Here is a 19,865-nt window from a genome sequence, read left to right as displayed (position 1 = left end):
GACTTGGGGGCAGATTTACAAGCCCCTTCTCCACTTTTGCATCACTTTTTCCATGTTAAAAGTGACGCAAGGGGTTTGTAAATCTGCCCCTTGGTGCCTTCGCCATATCAAGCTCCTTATTTACAGGTATTTTTATCATTCAGATTCATTGGAAGAACATTGCAGACATGTCAAAGAGGTACTATGACATCTAAGGGAATATTCACTTTTTGTCAAGGTAATAAAGGGCCTATTTGAAGCGCTATAGGTTTTGAGCCTTGGGTTTCGATTTCTTTAAAGAAAGATTGCAAATCGGTATGGGATATCAGTCATTAAGTAGAAAATAATTACAACACATTTATTTGCAACTAAAATTATTGTCAACTAATTAAAATATCATGTACATTGCACATTGTTATAACGTGGCATTGTTCGTTGTTTTCACATTTTTTATGAACTTTAGTTCCGAGCTTGTAGGAGTGTACTCCAAAGCCACATCTAAACCAATAGTTCGACGAACTGCCTCGAACAGAACTTCAGAGTTCCGTTTCACCCCTTTGATATTTGGAGGAATGGTGACAATTGAATTCACCTGCAACTCCCACTGTCAGGGATGGAAAGACATTTTATTGAAGGGACACTTGGAGGCAGCGTCAGTATTCAATATGTACCTCTAAGAGTTAAATTACATGGACTGCAACAGAACTTAATAGGACATATTTACGAGCGGAGCTGTGCCAAATTTGGCAGTACCCTACTCCAAGCATTCAAAATGCTAGGATGAGCCATATTCACAAGAATACAGCGCACCCCAGGGTTTTTCTTGGCGCTGGCACTGAGTTTAGCTCTGTAGTGCCAATGCAGGGATCCTTGCACCATAGTGCAAGTGTGCCTGCATTGCAGGGAATGATTGTTTATGTGTCCGCATTCCACAGCACACATAGAAAAAGCAAAATGCCATTAATGATTGTTACTGTGTAGGAAAGTCTCCCTTCCTGCTCATAAACAATCATTACTGACGATGTGTTACTTCTATGTGTGCCTGCTCTTTCATGGTGTTGTTTTTTGGCACTGCGTGAGATTTAAATCTCCTTGTAAATCAAGGGCAGCATCAAAAGCAATGGGTGTTGCGGTGGAAAGCCCACAGCAATACCCATTGCATGCCCCTTTCACGCTAAATGGTGCATGTAAAGGGGCCTTATTTACAAGGTGGTGTTAAGCCACAAAAACTGTCTCAACTACGCTTTGTAAATATGGAGAGTCATATTCCCACCAGAATCACCCTAAAAGTGACGTTCTGATGGCGAGATCCCTTTGTAAACATGTCCCAATGTATTCAGATAAAACATTTCCTATTTGCTTTACTGTTGGTTATTTCTCCCTGATTTTAAACTCGGGATTCTTTGCCCCCATTACTTGCACTGTAATCGGAACGCACCGCTGTTTGACCGGGTCCGGTTCCCGGGGTGGGGTTATTTTTCAGCCGCCATCTTGGAGTGGAGTGGTTGTCTGATCAGGCGCCATTAGCTGCGAGCGCTCTAGTGCGCAGGAGCAAGTGAGGGACACCTACATAATGCTCCCCGCCAAGCGCAGCGGTATCGCGCAGCGGGCGCGCCTTCGCTTAGCCTGAGTTGTGCCAGAGTCCTGCCCGTCTGCGCCCGTCCGCGTTCCGACACGTTGGACAGGGCAGGACTCCGGTCTTTGGTTTTGTGGTGGATGCAATGTTCTGTTACTCAAGGGACGCTCTTGTGTCCATTAGACAGCGTCTCCCGAGATGCGATGTGGCTCGGGTGAGTCCGATGTGTGGCCCTCACTAGTGTGCCTGCGGTAGGTGGTCGCTTGGTGGCCCCGCCCTCCCTCATTGTATCGGTGAAGATTCTGTTTCTGGAAGTAAACGCTCCCTGCATGAGCTTAGGATTTGGAACTTGAACGTCAGGTCGCTGGAGAAACATTATCAAGATATCTATGATCTTATTGAGAATGAGTCACCTGATATCTTCTGTCTGACTGAGACCTGGCTACAGGAGACTGACACTGCTATTCTTAATTTGGCCTTCCCCTCTGAGTACTCGGTTTAAACGCTTAATCGCTCCACTAGAGGTGGGGGAATAGCGCTTGCTGTCAGATCCTGCTATCCCTGTGATTGGAGAGGTCTAAAAATCGCAGGCTGCAAAAGTGCCTCGTTTAAGATCTCCATCACCCCCCATTTCTCCTTTTCTGGCATATTGATTTATCGCCCCCCAGGCAGAGACGTGGCATTCAGGGACGTACTCCCAGACGCTATTAGCACGCTGGCTGTAGGGTGTGCCAATTTCTCTATTCTCGGGGATTTGAATCTCCATTTTGACAATCTGACCGCGCCTGCCGAGAGTAGCACTTTGGCCGATCTTGAGGCCTTTCAACTGTCTCAACTGATCACGTATCCCACACACGTAGGTGGACCTACCCTGGACCCCTTCTTCACGAATCTCACGGAGGCAAGGGTCTCAACCCCTTCCCCCCTGGGCTGGACGGATCATTTCTTGGTGACGATCCAGTGCCCACTGTATGAGCACCCTCTTAAATCCACGGTCCGAGTTGTCCCCAGACGACATTGGAATAAACTAAAACTCGAGGATTTTCATCGCCTTTTGTCTGAGGACCCGCTGGGCCCGTTAGACACTGTGGAAACGGGCTATGACCGTTTCTGTAAATGGGTCACCCGGGCCCTTGATTCCCTTATTCCGGTGGCTTTGAGCAAATGCGGATTAAGGGACCCCAGTCCTTGGTATGATGGATCTTTGCGTGCGCTTAAAAGTACGTGTAGACGCGCTGAGAGAGAATGGCGGAAAACTTATGACACCAGTAAAAAAGCCCTGTATCTGGCCACCATCAAATCCTACCATCGCGCTGTCTGCAGAGCTCGTGCGGCATTCTATGCTCTTGTATTCCGCAACAGCACTAATCCATCTAAAACCATCTTTAGGGCTCTCAAAGATCTGGTGGCAAAAAAGGCCTCTGTGAATGAAACTTGTTCCACTTCACATTACGAAACCTTGGCGGCCTTTTTTCTTGAAAAAGTCCAAGCCATCTATCGAGCCTTTCCCACGGCTATGCCCCATGGCGGAGGACTTCTTAGCCCTCCAGTGCAGGTTGTCTTACACTCTCTTCCCTGCCTACCACCTGAAAGCTTCAAGAAACTGGCTCAGCAAGTTAAGTCTGGGTCTCCGGCAGACCCTTTAAGGCCGGCTTTGTTTAGAGACCCGGCATCTCTCGACCTCTTGCCGGTCTGTTCCTTGATTAATATCTTGCTTGCATCTGGTTTGGTTCCCGCCAAGTCCCAAGATCTTCGAAGGAGGTCGCTCCCCTCGTTGCTGCCAATCCCATCCTGGTATCGTAGCGCTGCTCGCACTGCTTGTGCCTGTGCCTTGCTTGCTATCATTGAACATCGGTATTTAATTACAGTCCCGAGATCTTCGAAAGAGGTCGCTCCCCTCGTTGCTGCCAATCCCATCCTGGTATTGTAGCGCTGCTCGCACTGCTTGTGCCTGTGCCTTGCTTGCTATCATTGGACATCAGTATTTAATTAGCGCTGCTCGCACTGCTTGTGTCTGTGCCTTGCCTGTTATCATTGGACATAATTTATTTAGCGCTGCTCGCACTGCTTGTACCTGTGCCTTGCTTGTTATCATTGGACATCATTATTTAATTATTTAACTCTGCTGCCTGGGCCTGCCGCGCCTTATTGAGCCGATCCCACTGGCGTTTGCTGACCGCCATTGCCTGACTTGTGCCCCTAGCTCGTCCCGGTCGCATTTTGGCTAGCAGCCATCTTGTTGTTGTTGTGGTGACCTCCAGCCCGGCTCTCCGCCCCGCTCCCCGCCTCCAAGATCATCCTCCCTCCCACTGTGAGCATTCAGCCCGTCCCATCGCACGAAGCGCTGTGACCATCCCGAGATCTTCGAAGGAGGTCGCTCCCCTTGTTGCTGCCAATCCCATCCTGGTATCGTAGCGCTGCTCGCACTGCATGTGCCTGTGCCTTGCTTGCTATCATTGGACATCAGTATTTAATTAGCGCTGCTCGCACTGCTTGTACCTGTACCTTGCTTGTTATCATTGGACATCATTATTTAATTATTTAACTCTGCTGCCTGGGCCTGCCGCGCCTTATTGCGCCGATCCCACTGGCGTTTGCTGACCGCCATTGCCTGACATGTGCCCCTAGCTCGTCCCGGTCGCATTTTGGCTAGCAGCCATCTTGTTGTTGTTGTGGTGACCCCCAGCCCGGCTCTCCGCCCCGCTCCCTGCCTCCAAGATCATCCTCCCTCGCCCCTCGCCCCTCCCACTATCCACATATAATAGTTGCTTCTGTGCGCAGCGTTTACGCGTAGCGGTCGCGCCCCAGTCGCGCCGAAGGTGCGCCAAAGGTAAGCCCGTCTACGCCCGTCCGCGCCTGGACCGCGCCCAGCGCCATACCCCCTGGCCCCCGCAAACCGCACTCCGGTCGCATAACATATGACGCAGCCACCCTCCTAGCCCTTAATCCCGGACGCACACCCCAATGCTACGAAGCTGCCCCGGCACGTACTCACGGACCCTTCACCTGCCACTCCTGCAAATTTACCAGCATTAAGACCCTTACCACATCCACTAACCCCAAACACAGCTCCGACTCTAACCACCTGAAGTGCATCCTGCTGAACACCTGCTCGGTCCACAGACACTCTATTGAACTCTGGGATCTACTCTAGGTGTGAGCGGGAAATCCGTTACGCTCGCGGATTTTGCGGATTTTTGGGAAATCCGCAATCCGCGAATTTTGCGGATTTCCCGCAAAATCCGCAAAAAAAAATCCGCGAACGTAACGGGTTCAAAAGTTGAACCCCCACTCATGCAACTATTTTACAATGGCGCCAGCAAGCTGCCAGCGCCGTTGTAAAATAGTTACAAAGTTAGCATGCACACGAACCACTAGATAAAACGAAGCAGGTGCTGCTTTATTTTATCTAAGTGCTTCCTGTGCAAGCTAACTTTGTAACTATTTTACAACGGCGCTGGCAGCTTGCTGGCGCCATTGTAAAATAGTTGCATGGCTGGGCACAGGTCTGCAGCTCACTCAAGAGACCCCTGCGCCCTTCGGGGTGATTGCATAGTAACACACACATGGTCGCTCGAACTAGTTGATGCTCAAATTCAGTGACTCATTCATTAGCCCAAAAACAATTGTGAACGTCGTCGAGGCTGGACAGGTGTGCCTTCTTCCCAAATCTACCGTGGAAAATCAGCTGTGATGCTGGATAGGCTTTGCATCCTTGACTTTCACGAGCGCAATACCTGTGCTGTTCCTGTGACCAGGAGCTTCTTTCTCTTCATCTGCTGAACTGATCTTTCTCTGACCTTTTATTCACACAAGAGGCACATACCCTACTGGGCACATTGTTTTCGCACGGGTTTCTGCAAGTTCGCACGCGTTTTGTACAATTTCGCAATTTGCGAAATTGTACAAAACCCTCGCAAACTTGCATAAACCCGTGCGAACATAAAAAAAAAAAATCTTCGCGGATTCGCGGATTTTGCGGATTTTGCGGATTTTCGCAATCCGCAAATTCGCAAATCCACAAATTCGCGGATTGCCAATCCGCAAAATCCGCTCATGCCTAATCTACTCGACGCCATATCACCAGACGTCGCCTTCCTCACTGAAACATGGATGAATGCATCATCAACACCCGACATCGCCATAGCCATCCCGGGCAATTACAAGATCATCCGAAAGGACCGTTCAATCCAAACAGGAGGAGGCATCGCCATTGTCCATAAGAACACCATCAAAATCACGTCCAGCTCTGACGATAACCTTACCACCGCCGAACACCTCCAGTTCCAGTTCCACACGGACCCCAGAACCACACTCAGAGGCACCCTCCTCTATAGGCCTCCAGGAACACGTAAACAATTCACCGAGGACATCACTGACTTCATCAGCCCACACGCCCTCGCCTCCGAGAACTACATTCTACTAGGAGACCTCAACTTCCACCTAGAAAAGAAAAACGACAGCAACACCACCTCCCTTCTGGACAACCTGGCCAATCTCGGACTCAAACAACTTGTTGACACCCCCACCCATGTAGCCGGGCATACGCTAGACCCAATCTTCACTTCCAGCAAACACATCTCCTTCGATCGCACCACAGTTCTTCACTGGACGGACCACAGTTGTGTTCACTTCAGCTACAAAACCACCTCGACACACAACCCCCACAACCTATTCCCCGAAGAAAATGGAATAAAATCACCACCGACCAACTCCTCACATCGCTCAGCCAAAAACCACCCGCCCTCTCATCGGACCCAAACCAAGCTGCAATTAAATTCAAACAATGGATCACTCACAGCGCTGACGAATTAGCACCCTTGAAAAACAATCACACCAAACAAGACAGCAAAAAGGCCCCCTGGTTCAACGATGACCTTAAGAAATCCAAGAAGCTATGCCGTACTCTCGAGAAAACATGGAGAAAAAACCCAACCGCCGACAACATGACCACCTTCAAGACAGCCACCCGCAAACACCACCAGCTGATCCGATCCACCAAGAAATCAGCACTCAAGAATCGACTCGACAACAATGTCCATAACACGAAGGAACTTTTCAACATCGTCAAAGAATTCACCAACCCCACCGCAGCCTCAAACGACATCACTCCCTCCCAAGACCTCTGCGATTCATTATCCTCCTTCTTCTAAAACAAAATTGCCGACATACATAACAGCTTCGAAAACAGTTCCAACGAACAATCCTCCCCACCCCCCTCAGAACATAAACCGCCCTCTAACAATCTCAGCGCCTGGAACCCAATCACCACCGAAGACACCATCCTCCTAATGAATTCCATCCACTCTGGCTCGCCAACCGACCCATGTCCCCACCACATCTTCAATAAAGCAGACTCCATCATCGCACCCCATCTCCTTGATGTTATCAACTGCTCCTTCAACTCTTCTACCTTCCCAGAAAGCTGGAAACATGCCGAAGTCAGCGCCCTCCTGAAGAAACCCACAGCAGACCCCTCTGAACTCCAAAACTACCGCCCAATATCCCTCCTCCCTTTCCCGGCAAAAGTCATCGAGAAAGCCATCAATAGCCAACTCGCCGCCTTCCTCGAATCCAACAACTCCCTCGATACCTCACAAAACGGCTTCCGAGCCAAACACAGCACCAAAACCGCCCTCATCGCAGCCACAGACGATATCCGAACACTACTGGACAATGGAGAAACAGTGGCCCTCATTCTACTCGACCTCTCCGCCGCCTTTGACACAGTCTGTCATAACACCCTCATACAACGCCTCAACAACATCGGAATACAAGGAAAAGCACTGGACTGGATCATCTCGTTCCTCGCCGGAAGAACCCAGAGAGTAAGACTTCCGCCATTCAAATCAGAGGCTACCGAAGTCATCTGCGGTGTACCACAAGGATCATCACTCAGTCCCACCCTCTTCAACGTTTACATGAGTCCACTCGCATCTATCGTGAGCCATCACAACCTCAACATCATCTCCTACGCTGACGACACCCAGCTGATCCTTTCCCTCATCAAAGACCCTAACTCCGCCAAAACCAACCCTCACGAAGGCATGAAAGAAGTAGCCAAATGGATGAAATACAGCCGCCTAAAACTTAACTCAGACCAAACGGAGGTGCTCATCCTAGGATCATCCCCCTCTGCCTGGGACGACTCATGGTGGCCTTCAGCTCTGGGCACAGCACCCATCCCCATAGATCACGCACGCAACCTGGGCTTCATCCTAGATTCCTCACTCTCGATGACCAGACAAGTCAACGCCGTCTCATCCTCCTGCTTCAACGTACTTCGTATGCTCAAAAAAATCTTCCGTTGGATCCCCTCCAAGACAAGAAAGACTGTCACCCATGCACTAGTCACGAGTCGACTGGACTACGGAAACACCCTCTATGCCAGAATTACAGCCAAACTACAGAAAAAACTCCAACGCTTCCAAAACGCATCAGCGAGACTCATCTTGGACATCCCTCGCCAAAATCACATTACCGGCCACCTGAAAGACCTCCACTGGCTCCCCGTCAACAAGAGAATAACATTCCGTCTCCTCACCCAAGCACACAAAGCCCTCTACAAACTAGGGCCCGAATGCCTCAACTCTCGACTATCCTTCTACACACCCACCCGCCAACTAAGATCCTCCAATCAAGGCCTCGCCGCAGTCCCGCGTATCCAAAGATCCACCATGGGAGGTAGATCCTTCTCCTACTTGGCGGCCAAGACATGGAACTCACTCCCCACCCACCTCCGCCTTACACAGAACCACATTTCCTTCAGAAAAGAACTTAAAACCTGGCTATTCGAAAAATTATTAACCCATCCCCAAGCGCCTTGAAATGTAAATGTATGTAAATGTATTGGCATTTATATAGCGCACTACTTACCCGTAGGGTCCCAAGGCGCTTCGACCGCTGCGAAACCCTTCCTGGCTTCCCTGAGAGATGGTCCCTTAATGGGTATCTCCAGGGTGAGACCAGGCATCCCCGGCGGTCTGGTGGGGCCGTTAGTGAAGATGAGGCAAGCTAATGCACAGAGTTGCCGAGTGTGATCGCTGATCAGAGTGGGCACCGAGGCGAGAGAATTATCGAGTCCGCTGACCCTGGTCCAGAAACCTGCCGCGCCGGAAATCGAACCCTGGTCCCGGGCCGTCCTCTGCTCTCGGGTCTGCCGCCTCTAACCAGTGAGCCACACTACGGGTGAGTAGTGCGCTATATAAATTCTTGAACTTGAACTTGAAACAGGCAGTGGTCATGCCTATTTTGAAAAAGCTGTCTCTGGACTCTAGCAAACCTGAGAACTATTGTCCGATATCGCTTCTTCCGTGGCCGGCAAAAGTAGCGGAGGCGCATGTGAACATTGCTCTTTCAGACGATCTCATGCGGGCCAACATCTTGGACGCCACGCAGAACGGATTCCGAGCTGGGCACAGCACGGAGACAGCCCTCCTCTTCATGGTGGAACACCTGCGCACTGTGCTAGATTCGGGTAAAACGGCGGCGCTTGTTTTATTAGATCTTAGCGCCGCCTTTGACACCGTCTCGCACAGGATTTTTCTGCAGCGCCTGGAGGAAGCTGGCATCGTTGGCCCTGCTCTCCAGTGGTTCCGCTCTTTTCTTGCTGACCGATCTTTTTGCGTGGCCGTCCCGCCCCATCAGTCTAAATCTTACCCTCTGGATCTTGGGGTCCCTCAGGGATCTTCGCTGAGCCCCACGTTGTTCAATCTCTACGTGAGGCCGCTGGCCGATGTCATCAAGCAGTGGGGTATGACTATGGTGTCCTACGCTGACGACACTCAGCTGGCGGTCACGCTCAGGGGGATTCTTATTTGGATGCCCCAAGATTCCAGAATGGACTTTGGGCGGTTGCCAGCTGGATGAACTCCAACTGTCTCCAGTTGAACGCAAAAAAGATAGAAATTATGATCATCGGCAAGCAAGCGGAACTCTGGGGCGATATGTGGTGACCTTCAGAGCTTGGTCCCACCCCGACTCCGGTCTCGGAGATAAAAAACCTCGGGGTGTGGTTAGATCCTGCCCTTAGCTTTGTCTGCCACACAAAGAGAACTGCTGCTTGCTGTTTCGGTATCCTGCGTGGCTTAAGACCTGTGTTAAAAAATGTTGACGCCTCGACCAGGCAGCTTGTGGTGCAGGCGACGGTGATTTCTCGGCTCGATTATGCCAGCTCCCTCTTTGTAGGGATAAACCAGGCCGAAATCTCTTGTCTCCAACGTGTGTAAAACGCGGCCGCTAGAGCAGTCGTGGGCTTACCCAGGTTCTGCTCCGCTGCCAACACTTTGCGCTCTCTTCATTGGCTGCCGATTAAGCAGAGGATTCAATTTAAAGTGCTCTGTTTGTCCCACAAGATCCTCAAAGGCTCTCCTGCCCAGATTCTTCTGAATCTCTTGTCTCCCTATGTTCCGGCCCGCCCTCTACGTTCGTCGGACTTTGAACTTGCAGTAGTCCCCCGGTTCAAGCGTAGCCGTGCTGGCGGCCGCTCATTTCGAGTACGTGCTGCGGCCCTGTGGAATTCCCTTCCTTTAAAGATTCGTACCCTTGATGATCTTTTCTCATTTCGTAGGGCTGTTAAGACCTTTCTATTTCCTTAAATCGCTTTACCCTTAGTTTGCCACCTTTTAACCTGTGTTATGTTGTTACCTTGTCAGGCGCCAGGGCGCTCCTTTGCTGGAGCAGCTGTGCGCATAATAAATGCTCATAACATAACATAACCTAACATGCTACCAACGGCAGAACCTCTCATTCAGTTTTAACATTTCAATTCTTTATGAATATTTGGTGAATCTCAATGGAACCTTATGCATTCGCCCTGTACTTATTAATATTCTGTGACATATGAGAGGTAGTTTTTCCAGGTTGTCTTATGATGCAATAGAAAAGCATCATATAAAAAAATGCAAAAAGAAACAACATTAAAACTGTGTTCTTAATGTGAGTAAATATAAATGACATGCAGAATAAATAATGGGTTGTAAATGTTTGTCATAGTAAATGATCAGTATGAAGGTAATGTACAGTGGATATTGTTGAAGCAGTGATGTAGCTAGAGCTTGTGCTGCCCAGGGCTATCCCTCAGATTGCCTACCCTGGGGGGGAGAAGGGGGAAAGGACGGCGAGCACTTGAAAGAGTTCCGAGAGACACGTAATATCGTCGGTAATAGCTACCTCGATGATGCAAGTTACATGCACATGCATGACACGGTCCAAGGCTACACAGTTGAATACACCGGTGACAGGCAGTACAAAGGAGAACACACAGACTGCGTGATATGTCTGGGGACACAGAAAAACTGCATGTCACATCCATCAGAGAGCTGCATGAACGATTACCTGGTCATCCCTTCAGCACAATGCAAACATGCACATTCATGACACTGTTGGGGGATCCATCATCTACTGCTGACATTAAATGACCAAAAATCATGGTCCCCCCATTAAACCAATGGGGACGTGCACAAACCTGATGTGCTCTGGGGACACAAAACCAACTTAACAGCGTTGAAGCCTGTGATTCTTTATCTTTCAAAAACAGCAAATTAATTATTCACAGGGAATGGCTCACTGTGTGCCCTTAGAACTAAACTCAGGACAAAGGGGTCAGTCAGCTCCACAACCTTGCCAACACAGACCAAATACCGCTCTGGTGGCCCAAAGGCAACAACTAAGGGTCGCGCTCTGTCATTACTTCTAAGCAGCAGCAACCAACTCCCTGGGAATGAAAAGACGTGTGCTCTTGGGACAAAAAGCCAGCTTGTAATAGTACATCTCTCCTTCAGAGTAGCCTCTGCACAAACATGGTGCACAGCCTGCCCAGGGGGCCCAAAGCTGAAATACAGGGAGGGGCGACACATTATCATCAAAATGCTTAACCCCTTCGTTGCTCATGACGAGCTCAGCTCGTCATGAGGCACAGTTGAGCTGTGCTTATGACGAGCTGATCTCGTCATGAATATAGGAATTCATAAAATGTTAGCACAGGAGGGGAAAACCATTAGCAGCCAAGGTGTTAAACAGAGCGGTAGGGTTCATGGGAACATGTTTAACCCTATCTAAGGCCCAGGACAAACTGATCCAGCACTGCGGCACTCCATAAATAATCAGAAGAAACAAGAAACATTACATTTTTCTGCTTTTTTGTTTTCACATTACTTTCATGGTAACCAACAGTGTTAAAAGTACGCAAAAACAGTAAAATCATAATAATGTATCTAGTATAGAACGGCAAGGCTCTGTACCACACGTCACTGTAACACACATCTTCGGCTGCCTCCCAGACCCGAATGTAGGCATCGCAGAACCAAGGTCTGGAGAAAAATAGCCACTAAAATTAAGTCGGGATATGAAGTAAGTTATATGTGTATTTACACATGTGTTTCAGTATGTCCAGGGCTCAATCATTGGAGAGTAGTAGCTACCTACTACTGGTATCGTTCTACTCACAGACATCCAGGAATAAAGCCCTTCATCAGATCCCTTAAGCATTTTAAAATGTTCATAACCTTAGTGGTACACAGACCTGGATGCACCTCGACAACTGCTGACTGACTGGAGCATTCACACTGGCAACCTGCGATCACAACTGGAACTCTTGCAACCTAGGCCCTGGTGCCCTTGAATCAGAGAATACCAGGTTCTTTTCTTGTATCTTGTATCTCCATATTTTGTGTTCCTTTCCTCTCACAAGCCAAAACTCTTAAGGTAAATAGCTCACAAGCCATTCAACTCTCTCTAGAACTCTAGGCTCTACAGATGAAAGCATTATTTAGGAAGAGAGAATATAAAGGTGTGCCTGCATTTGCAGGTAAATGTATCAATGAGAGAATGGAAGCAGAGAGGTCAGTTTATCCCTGCTGTTTCCTGAGCAGAATTACAAGAACACATCAACATAAGGGTACAGACTAACATTTACCCAGAAACAGGTGCAGTAGCACACCTGTCTAACTGGTGCTAACAGCACAGCCACCACTTGCTCAGATGAAGACTTAGTCCACACTCAGCGCCTACAGTACAAGTATCACTCATATGTCACAGATAACAAAAGTACTACTTACGTGCCACAGTGACCACAGCTATCCATGACATGTCAAAGGAAGCTGATTAGTACCATTCATTTGATCAATCCATTGCTCTTCTGGTTAATTTCTTACTCAGTCCTAACAGCAAAGCTATCCTTTAAGGTCTTTGTCAGCAGAGCTACTCTCACCAGACAACAGAGCTTTCCCAAACAAGTTACAGGGAGCACAGCTGTGCCTTAATAGCAGCTGAGCTAAATCTGGATAGAAGATTGTCCTTCGGACAATCTGCCTGCACTGTGTCTAAGCAACTAGGGAACAGGGAACCAGTGAACAAGAGGGGTTCGGGAACTAATGCTTGCAGGGTGGCGTTTGGAGAAAGAGAGCCTCTCATACTTTAGCGGGACAGGTAAAACATGGGAACTGGAAGACGCAATAGATAGGCCTTGGAGACAGAGAGACCTCAATATTGAGCGGCTTTAGGCTAGGAAATATCAGGCAGAGTAGTAATAGAAGGCTAGAACAAGACAACAGAGACAATGCAAGCAAGAGACAGGCCAGTTCCAACTACAAGGAGACAGGCAAACAAGAACCTAGGGTGGAATGTTTGTATTAGAACCTAGATGAGGAACATCAAAGGAGACACATAAAATCCACAAATATTATACTAGAATAACTCTTACATCAACCACCTGTGTCATTTAGAAGGGTGCATGGCATTACTTTCAAACAGCAACACTACCATAGCTGACACTAATTAGGGGGAAGGATTCAAGACCCTAACCTCCACTGTGAACCACCATGCAGAACCCCAAACACACTCAACATTAACACAGGTTAGGCTGGTAAGTGTCAAGAGTCTCTCCCCCCAACTCCCTTTATAGAAGAGCTCTATGAGGATAACCAAGCCAGCCAGCCACCCACATTAATGTGATTCAGTTCCCCTACTGGAAAACCTCTAATGGATGAATCACAAACGCAGACTGATGTCTGCTTAAAGTGCCGAGGCCAAGTAATTGGCTAATTCTGAACCATATATGGCAGGTCAATATAACAGAACTGCTGCTACACATGCTAAACCTCTTCTCTGCGCGTTTGGAAATGTTGCATACCAGCTGTCCATACTGTCTCTATGCTGTGTGTGAATTAGCGAAGCTTTATGAGGCCGTTCCACATAAAAAAAAACAAAATAAATCAAAATGTCTGTCCTTGTCAATATTTTTTTATATTTAGCTGCTTACAATTGTGTTGCCATTATTTTTTATTTTATTTCCCAAATTAAGCTTGAATATTGACGTTTAAACAGTTTGAATCAAACTTCTAAGTAGGTACACCAGGAATACACTGTTGTATGTATCAAGTCCGCATCAACTAGGGCAGTAAGGGCACAGCCTGTCACCATTTCACACAATTATAAAAAGTAACCAAGATAACCTTTGTGTTCAAGGATAAACGTTTCTTGTCTCTGTCCCCATTTCTCTCACAAGAGGGAGCCTAAAAGACAAGAACTGCGCTGGGGCTTACCTGTTTGAATGAAGCTCCCCTCATGCCGCATTCCACAAACAGTGCTCCGGGTTTAAATGTCCCATCCTCGCAAGCACCAGGAGACCCCAAGCCAAGGCACCCCAAGCAACGCTGCACAGTGCTGTCCACAGGAAGCGGCGCAAGCACTACTTTGTGTCCGGACCCGGACCCCAGCCGGCGCTCACAATCAACCCGAACGCCTCCGCCTGTCACGCAGTCAACCTTGCTGAAGTTTGTGCGATATCACAGGCCTATGCTAGGTGGTGGTGGTGTGCGTGTGCTGCACGCTTCAAGCAGCAGTTGCAAGCAGCAGGTGGTGGTGCGCGTGCATTTCAAACGGGGCAGCGCTCGCGGCACAAGTGACCTGTTGTAGCGGCCTTTATAATTTATTTGGGGACACTGTCACTACTGTAATGATTGACAGTAGTGTCAGTGAGTGTCCCCAAATAAATGATAAAGGCTGCCGCAATGGGCCACAAGTGCCGAGCGGCCCCCGCCCCAAAAATTGTGCCACCTGGGGTGGACTGCCCTGCTGCCCCTGCTAGCTACGCCCCTGCAATCACGGCCAAATAACCCTGGTTGTAGATATTTTTAACTTCTAAGAGCTATACTTGATTTAATCTTTAACAAGTCACATATTGATTTGTGTATGTTGGGTTTTTGTCATTCTGGCCTTGTTTGATTAAGATAAATATTAGCTAGTTCCCTAAACTGGTGTGAAGTCCTTTTATAATGTTGTTTTTACTGTGTTAGTATGGTGTGTGTGTATATATACACTTTACCTCTGGGATAAGCCTGACTGCTCTGGTAAAGGTAACAAGGGGTTGGGCACCGGTTATCTTTGGTGTATAACTTGCTTGCTGTGCTAGAGTGGTGGGTTCTGCCTGGCTTAGGTTCATACCCTAGCCAACCAGAAACCCCATTTCTAAAGGTGACCTTTACAACACACTTGACCATTAGCCTCGTAGTTTTTTTAGGTCAGCAGAACACCTCGATTGCATTCTGAGGCAGCAACAAACAGTTACCAGATATATATTACCCATTGCTACTTATGATTTTCATGATTAGTGCTCCATCAGCTCCTCGAGTTTTGGCTAAACCTCGCCCTCGCCCACCAGCTCCTTCGGCCTGCCCTGTCCATCAGACCCGGCCCAGATCCTCTCAATACAGGCCCAACAGATGGTCTGTTAAAAGGTGGCAGATGAGGCGTCAGCCCTCCTCCTTCCACTTGGAAAACCCACCCAAAGGCAACAAGCAAGAGTGGGGTGCCGGAGTGAATGTGGAGAAAGCACGCTTGTGGAGACGGGTGACCTACAGGGGGACCTCGAGGTGTTACTGCAGCCTCACTGCTCGTGTCCCGGGTCATTGATGGACTGTCTGCGGGGGCACCAGGAACCTGTTTATCGCAGACCAGACACGGCACAACCCGTAGGGAGCTGAGGACACATTTTACAGCACAATTAGGACCAAAATTACTTCCTCTGCATCTCAGTCAACAAACATGGGCCTGTGTCGACGTCCTCCCGGGCCCCCCACCTGTGTCCCATACTTTTAGGGATCAACCGAGCAGAGAGAAAGTCCCATGTGTGCAACACTCTTCCTACTTACGGCACCCAGAGGAATTCTGAAGCCCTTTCCCTTTCTGTACTCAACTTCCTTTCACCGGCCCACTCTGTACGTCATGGGCCTACGCTAGGTGATGGTGGCATGCGTGCGCTGCATGCTGCAGGCAGCAGTTGCAATTAGCAGGTTGCGGTGCACTTGCATTTCAAACCGGGCCACGCGGGCGGCACTGGTGGCCCGTTGCAGCAGCCTTAATAATTTATTTGGGGACACTGACACTACTGTAATGACTGAAAGTAGTGTCAGTAAGTGTCCCCAAATAAATTATAAAGGCTGCCACAACGGGCCACCTGTGCCGCGCGGCTACCAGCCCCAAGAATAGTTCCGCCTGGTGTGCACCGCCTTCACCGCCACCCCAAGCTACGCCCCTGGGATGAAGTCAAAGCTGTATGGTAGTGTTGATTGCAGAATCCCCCCTAAACCATAACGATACCGCAGTGCCGTATAGCCTCGGTTGGCCTGGGATAGCCAGCCTCTCTCGGGGGGGCTGGTGTGTAGAGCCGCTCGCTTGGGGACCGGAGCGCGGACGGAATTGGGGCCGCCTCCATCGCCCTTAGTGCACCGCATGTTTGTGGTGCTAGATTTTGTAGAGATTGAGGGCCATATTATCAAGGGGGTTTATCTCTGCTTTTTTGGCTTTAAAAGCCAAGAAAGCGGAGATAAAATTATCTCCATATTACCTAGCTGTCGCTAACACCAGTTAGCGACAGCTAGTAGGAGATAGCGACCATCTTGGGGCCCACTTTGCATGTCAGTGATATTTATCACTAATGACATGCAAAGTGGGCTTGCCAAGATGTTAGCGACTGAAAACAGTCGCTAACATCGCTATCTCCTATTACCAACTTTTGGAGATATTCGCCCTAAGCGCGAATATCTCCAAAAGCTAACACCTGCCCTGAGCAGTTCTCAGCCATGTTATCCAATGGGAGGTGAATAACATGGCTAAGAGCATTAGCTCGGTAATGCATGAATATCGCTGACTTTTCAGCGATATTCATGCATTGCGGCGATTTTTATCGCATTTGCGGTAAACCTTGGTAATACCAAGGTTTATTTGCGGTAAGCTCAGCGGTAAATTTTTGTCTCTAACCAAGCAATAACGATAATTATCGCTATTGCTTGGTAATATGCCCCTGTATGTCTCATCTCGCAGCTGATGCAGAAAGCAGTTTTCTTTCAAGAAGATTCTTAGGAAAGCCTTTACAAATGTACCTATCTAACTGGTCCAGAGTGTACGTTGCTCTTTACTGTTGGGACAGATGTGTCATCCTTTGCTGTTGTAGCTCTTCTGTTCAAAATAGATCTGGCAAACAAATAAATTCATCCTGATTCTTACTGTTTCCGAACTCTGGCATCATCAAAAGTGAACTACACCATCTACGACAGAGAGCTTCTGATGATAACAAGATTCTTGTCTCAATGGGGGATTATTTTGGAGAAGCTTACCATAGAATAACTATTTGGACAGATCACAAACATTTAAGATAGCGTAAGCCCAGCAAACGTATGGACCCCTGATGTGCCAGGTGGTATTTATTTTTCTCCAAATTTCATTATGAAGTCAGCTACCAACGAGGCGTGGAAAGGGTAATGCATTATCTAGAAAAGGCAAAGAACATCAACCTATATGCAGTTACCCCTCTATTCTGACAACTTAAAATAAGCTATTCGAAGAGGAGCAAGGGTTCTCACAGCAACTCTTGAAACAGTAGCAGAAAAGTGATACAAAACACTGAATTTCAGAAGGTGCTGATTAGAGGAAGAAGAACATCAAACTGCTATGATACAATAACAGAGTTTTTTCTGGATGAGGCTCTTCAACAGCAAATTTTACAGAGAGGACATAGTACACCAGCAGTATGGTATCATGATATAAGTACTACACAAGAATACCCACCCTCAAAACATCGGTTTTAAATATCAATGAATTTTATCTCATTTGTCAGCATCGGAAGGAAAGACAATACTTTTAGTTACAGTAAACTACATTACGAAAAATGTTCATTTCATCACTCTTAGAAGCCTGCCCACTACTCCTTTCTTAGAGTAGGAAATACCCCATTTCTGCATACCTGAGTGGAGTCCCTATGCACCGCCTTTAAACATTTAGTATATGGTGTAAAAAAAGCACTCAGGGCCTGGAAATCAAATGTCAATGGTGGACTTCAACACCTATTGTATCATCCTCTACAGTGGCAGTGACAATATGGCTACAGACCTATCTGGTATAGCTTGACTGCTGCAGTGCAAAACCTGCATTGCAACCTGGGGAAATACCCCTTTTTGACCAATAAAGGCCTCTCTTTTAAGTATTATTAGGTCACTCCTGTGTAGGCCCAGTAGCCCAGAAGGCAGGGTGCAGGGTGCATGATATTTAAAAGTGGGACAGGTAGAAAATGTATATTATCATGCCCTCACAGTGACATGGTCCTTAAAGCTAGTTTCACTATGGCAGACCTAGCTGTCCTACATGGAAAATCAGAATACAAATTAAAATTTGAATACTGTATCTTGGGAATGGGAACAGCTAGCAAAATAATGAAACAAACATGTTTAATAGATATTTAAAATCCAATTCAATGGTGAAGGCAAATGTTTAATAAATATTAAGAAAAAATAGCTTTTACAAAGTTACCTTTTCACTGCCTGAAGTTCCAGGTGGCTAATTTGCAATAAAGCTCCATAAAATACGCACATTTGCTCAGCCTGGGAAGAGGTGTGAAAGAGGTGTGAAATTGCTTCCAGGAGCACTTAATAGGTTAATCATAAAGGGCAGAGATGACTCCTCAAATTTAAATGGAATATGCACGGTGGGGGCTGAGGGCATTCTTTTGACACCACTCTGCCAAATCCAGACTGACAGGTTTTTTAAGCCACATGTAATACTTTGGCTCATTTGAAAGGGCGACAGGATGCCAGGAAAGTTTTTATGTATCCCCTGTCTGGTTGCTGAAGGACCCTGCTTTTGCCCTACCAGACCTCTTTCTGAGGGTTTGTTGCAGGTAGAGTGCTTGCGTCAAAATGGATTTTAATTAACCCTGGGCGTAGTTCGCGTAGTAGAGCTACGCGAAGTGAACTTCGCACTATGCGAGTTACGTGTATCACTCCGCAAACTGCGTGGTGTGGTAGGAAATGTTGATATCGATAATTGCACAGTGCCGGATGCTTGTCCGCACTGCGCAATCATTGCACAGTGCAAGCGGTCGTTTTCTGCTGCTCGAGTAGATTTGTACTTGAGCAGCAGCTTTCTCAACGCGGACTGGTAGTTTCTCATCGCGAGCGGTCGCGAGCATATGCGACCACTCGCAATGAGAAACCTGACCTCCCCAGGTTGAGAATCTCGCCGGAAGGTTTATATTCCATGCTCGTGATCAGCAACTTTTGTTGCTGATCATGAATAAAGAAAAGTCTCGGCGGGGTGTCATTTTGCTCGCTCGCGGTCGCCAACTTGATATTGTGGATCGCGAGCAAGCAAAAAATGACCGCTACGCTATGCATGTTTGCACTGTGCTACGTGCAATACGCGTAGTGCGAAGTAGCGCAAACTTCGCAAACTACGCGAGAGTAGCATAGCACTTCGTTCAGGGTTAATTTTAATTGTAGGCATGGGATGGCACCTACAATAGTGCATTTCCGTACACACACACAACACTCAAAGCTCAAGTTTTGTGTGGCTGAATATTTTTGCCATCTTGAAAATGCCCTGAGACATGGTAATTTGGACCTGTTTGCAGTAAAACAGAAAAAACAACTGGAAAAGTGGGTAGAGGTGCCCCAAGGAATGTTTACTCCCTTGGTTAAGGGGTACCCAGAAACCACTGTCACCCACTAGCTTGTACCTGGCATAAATGTGGCACTCCAAGGTACATGGACAAAACATTTTCTGGACCTGAGGAAGAACAGAAGAGGATTTGACCTGCTGTCTGTGACTTGAGTAGAGCCCTGAAGGACTGAATCTTCTCTGACCTATACACAATGACCTCAAAGGGTCATTTGACTGACATCATGTTGGGCCACAGGGACCAAAATATGCTGATTGTGAGACATTGTGCTGTGTTGGTTGAGAAGGGGGTGAGTCCTTCTCAAACAAAAGCCACAATCCCCATCAGGGTGAACCAATAAAGTCACTAAGATGGCCTGTG

Source organism: Lissotriton vulgaris, chromosome 4_1 (genome assembly GCF_964263255.1).
Source record: "Lissotriton vulgaris chromosome 4_1, aLisVul1.2, whole genome shotgun sequence".
NCBI lineage: Eukaryota > Metazoa > Chordata > Amphibia > Caudata > Salamandridae > Lissotriton > Lissotriton vulgaris.
The sequence above is the reverse complement of the archived record's forward strand: the minus strand, read 5'-3'. Positions refer to the sequence as shown.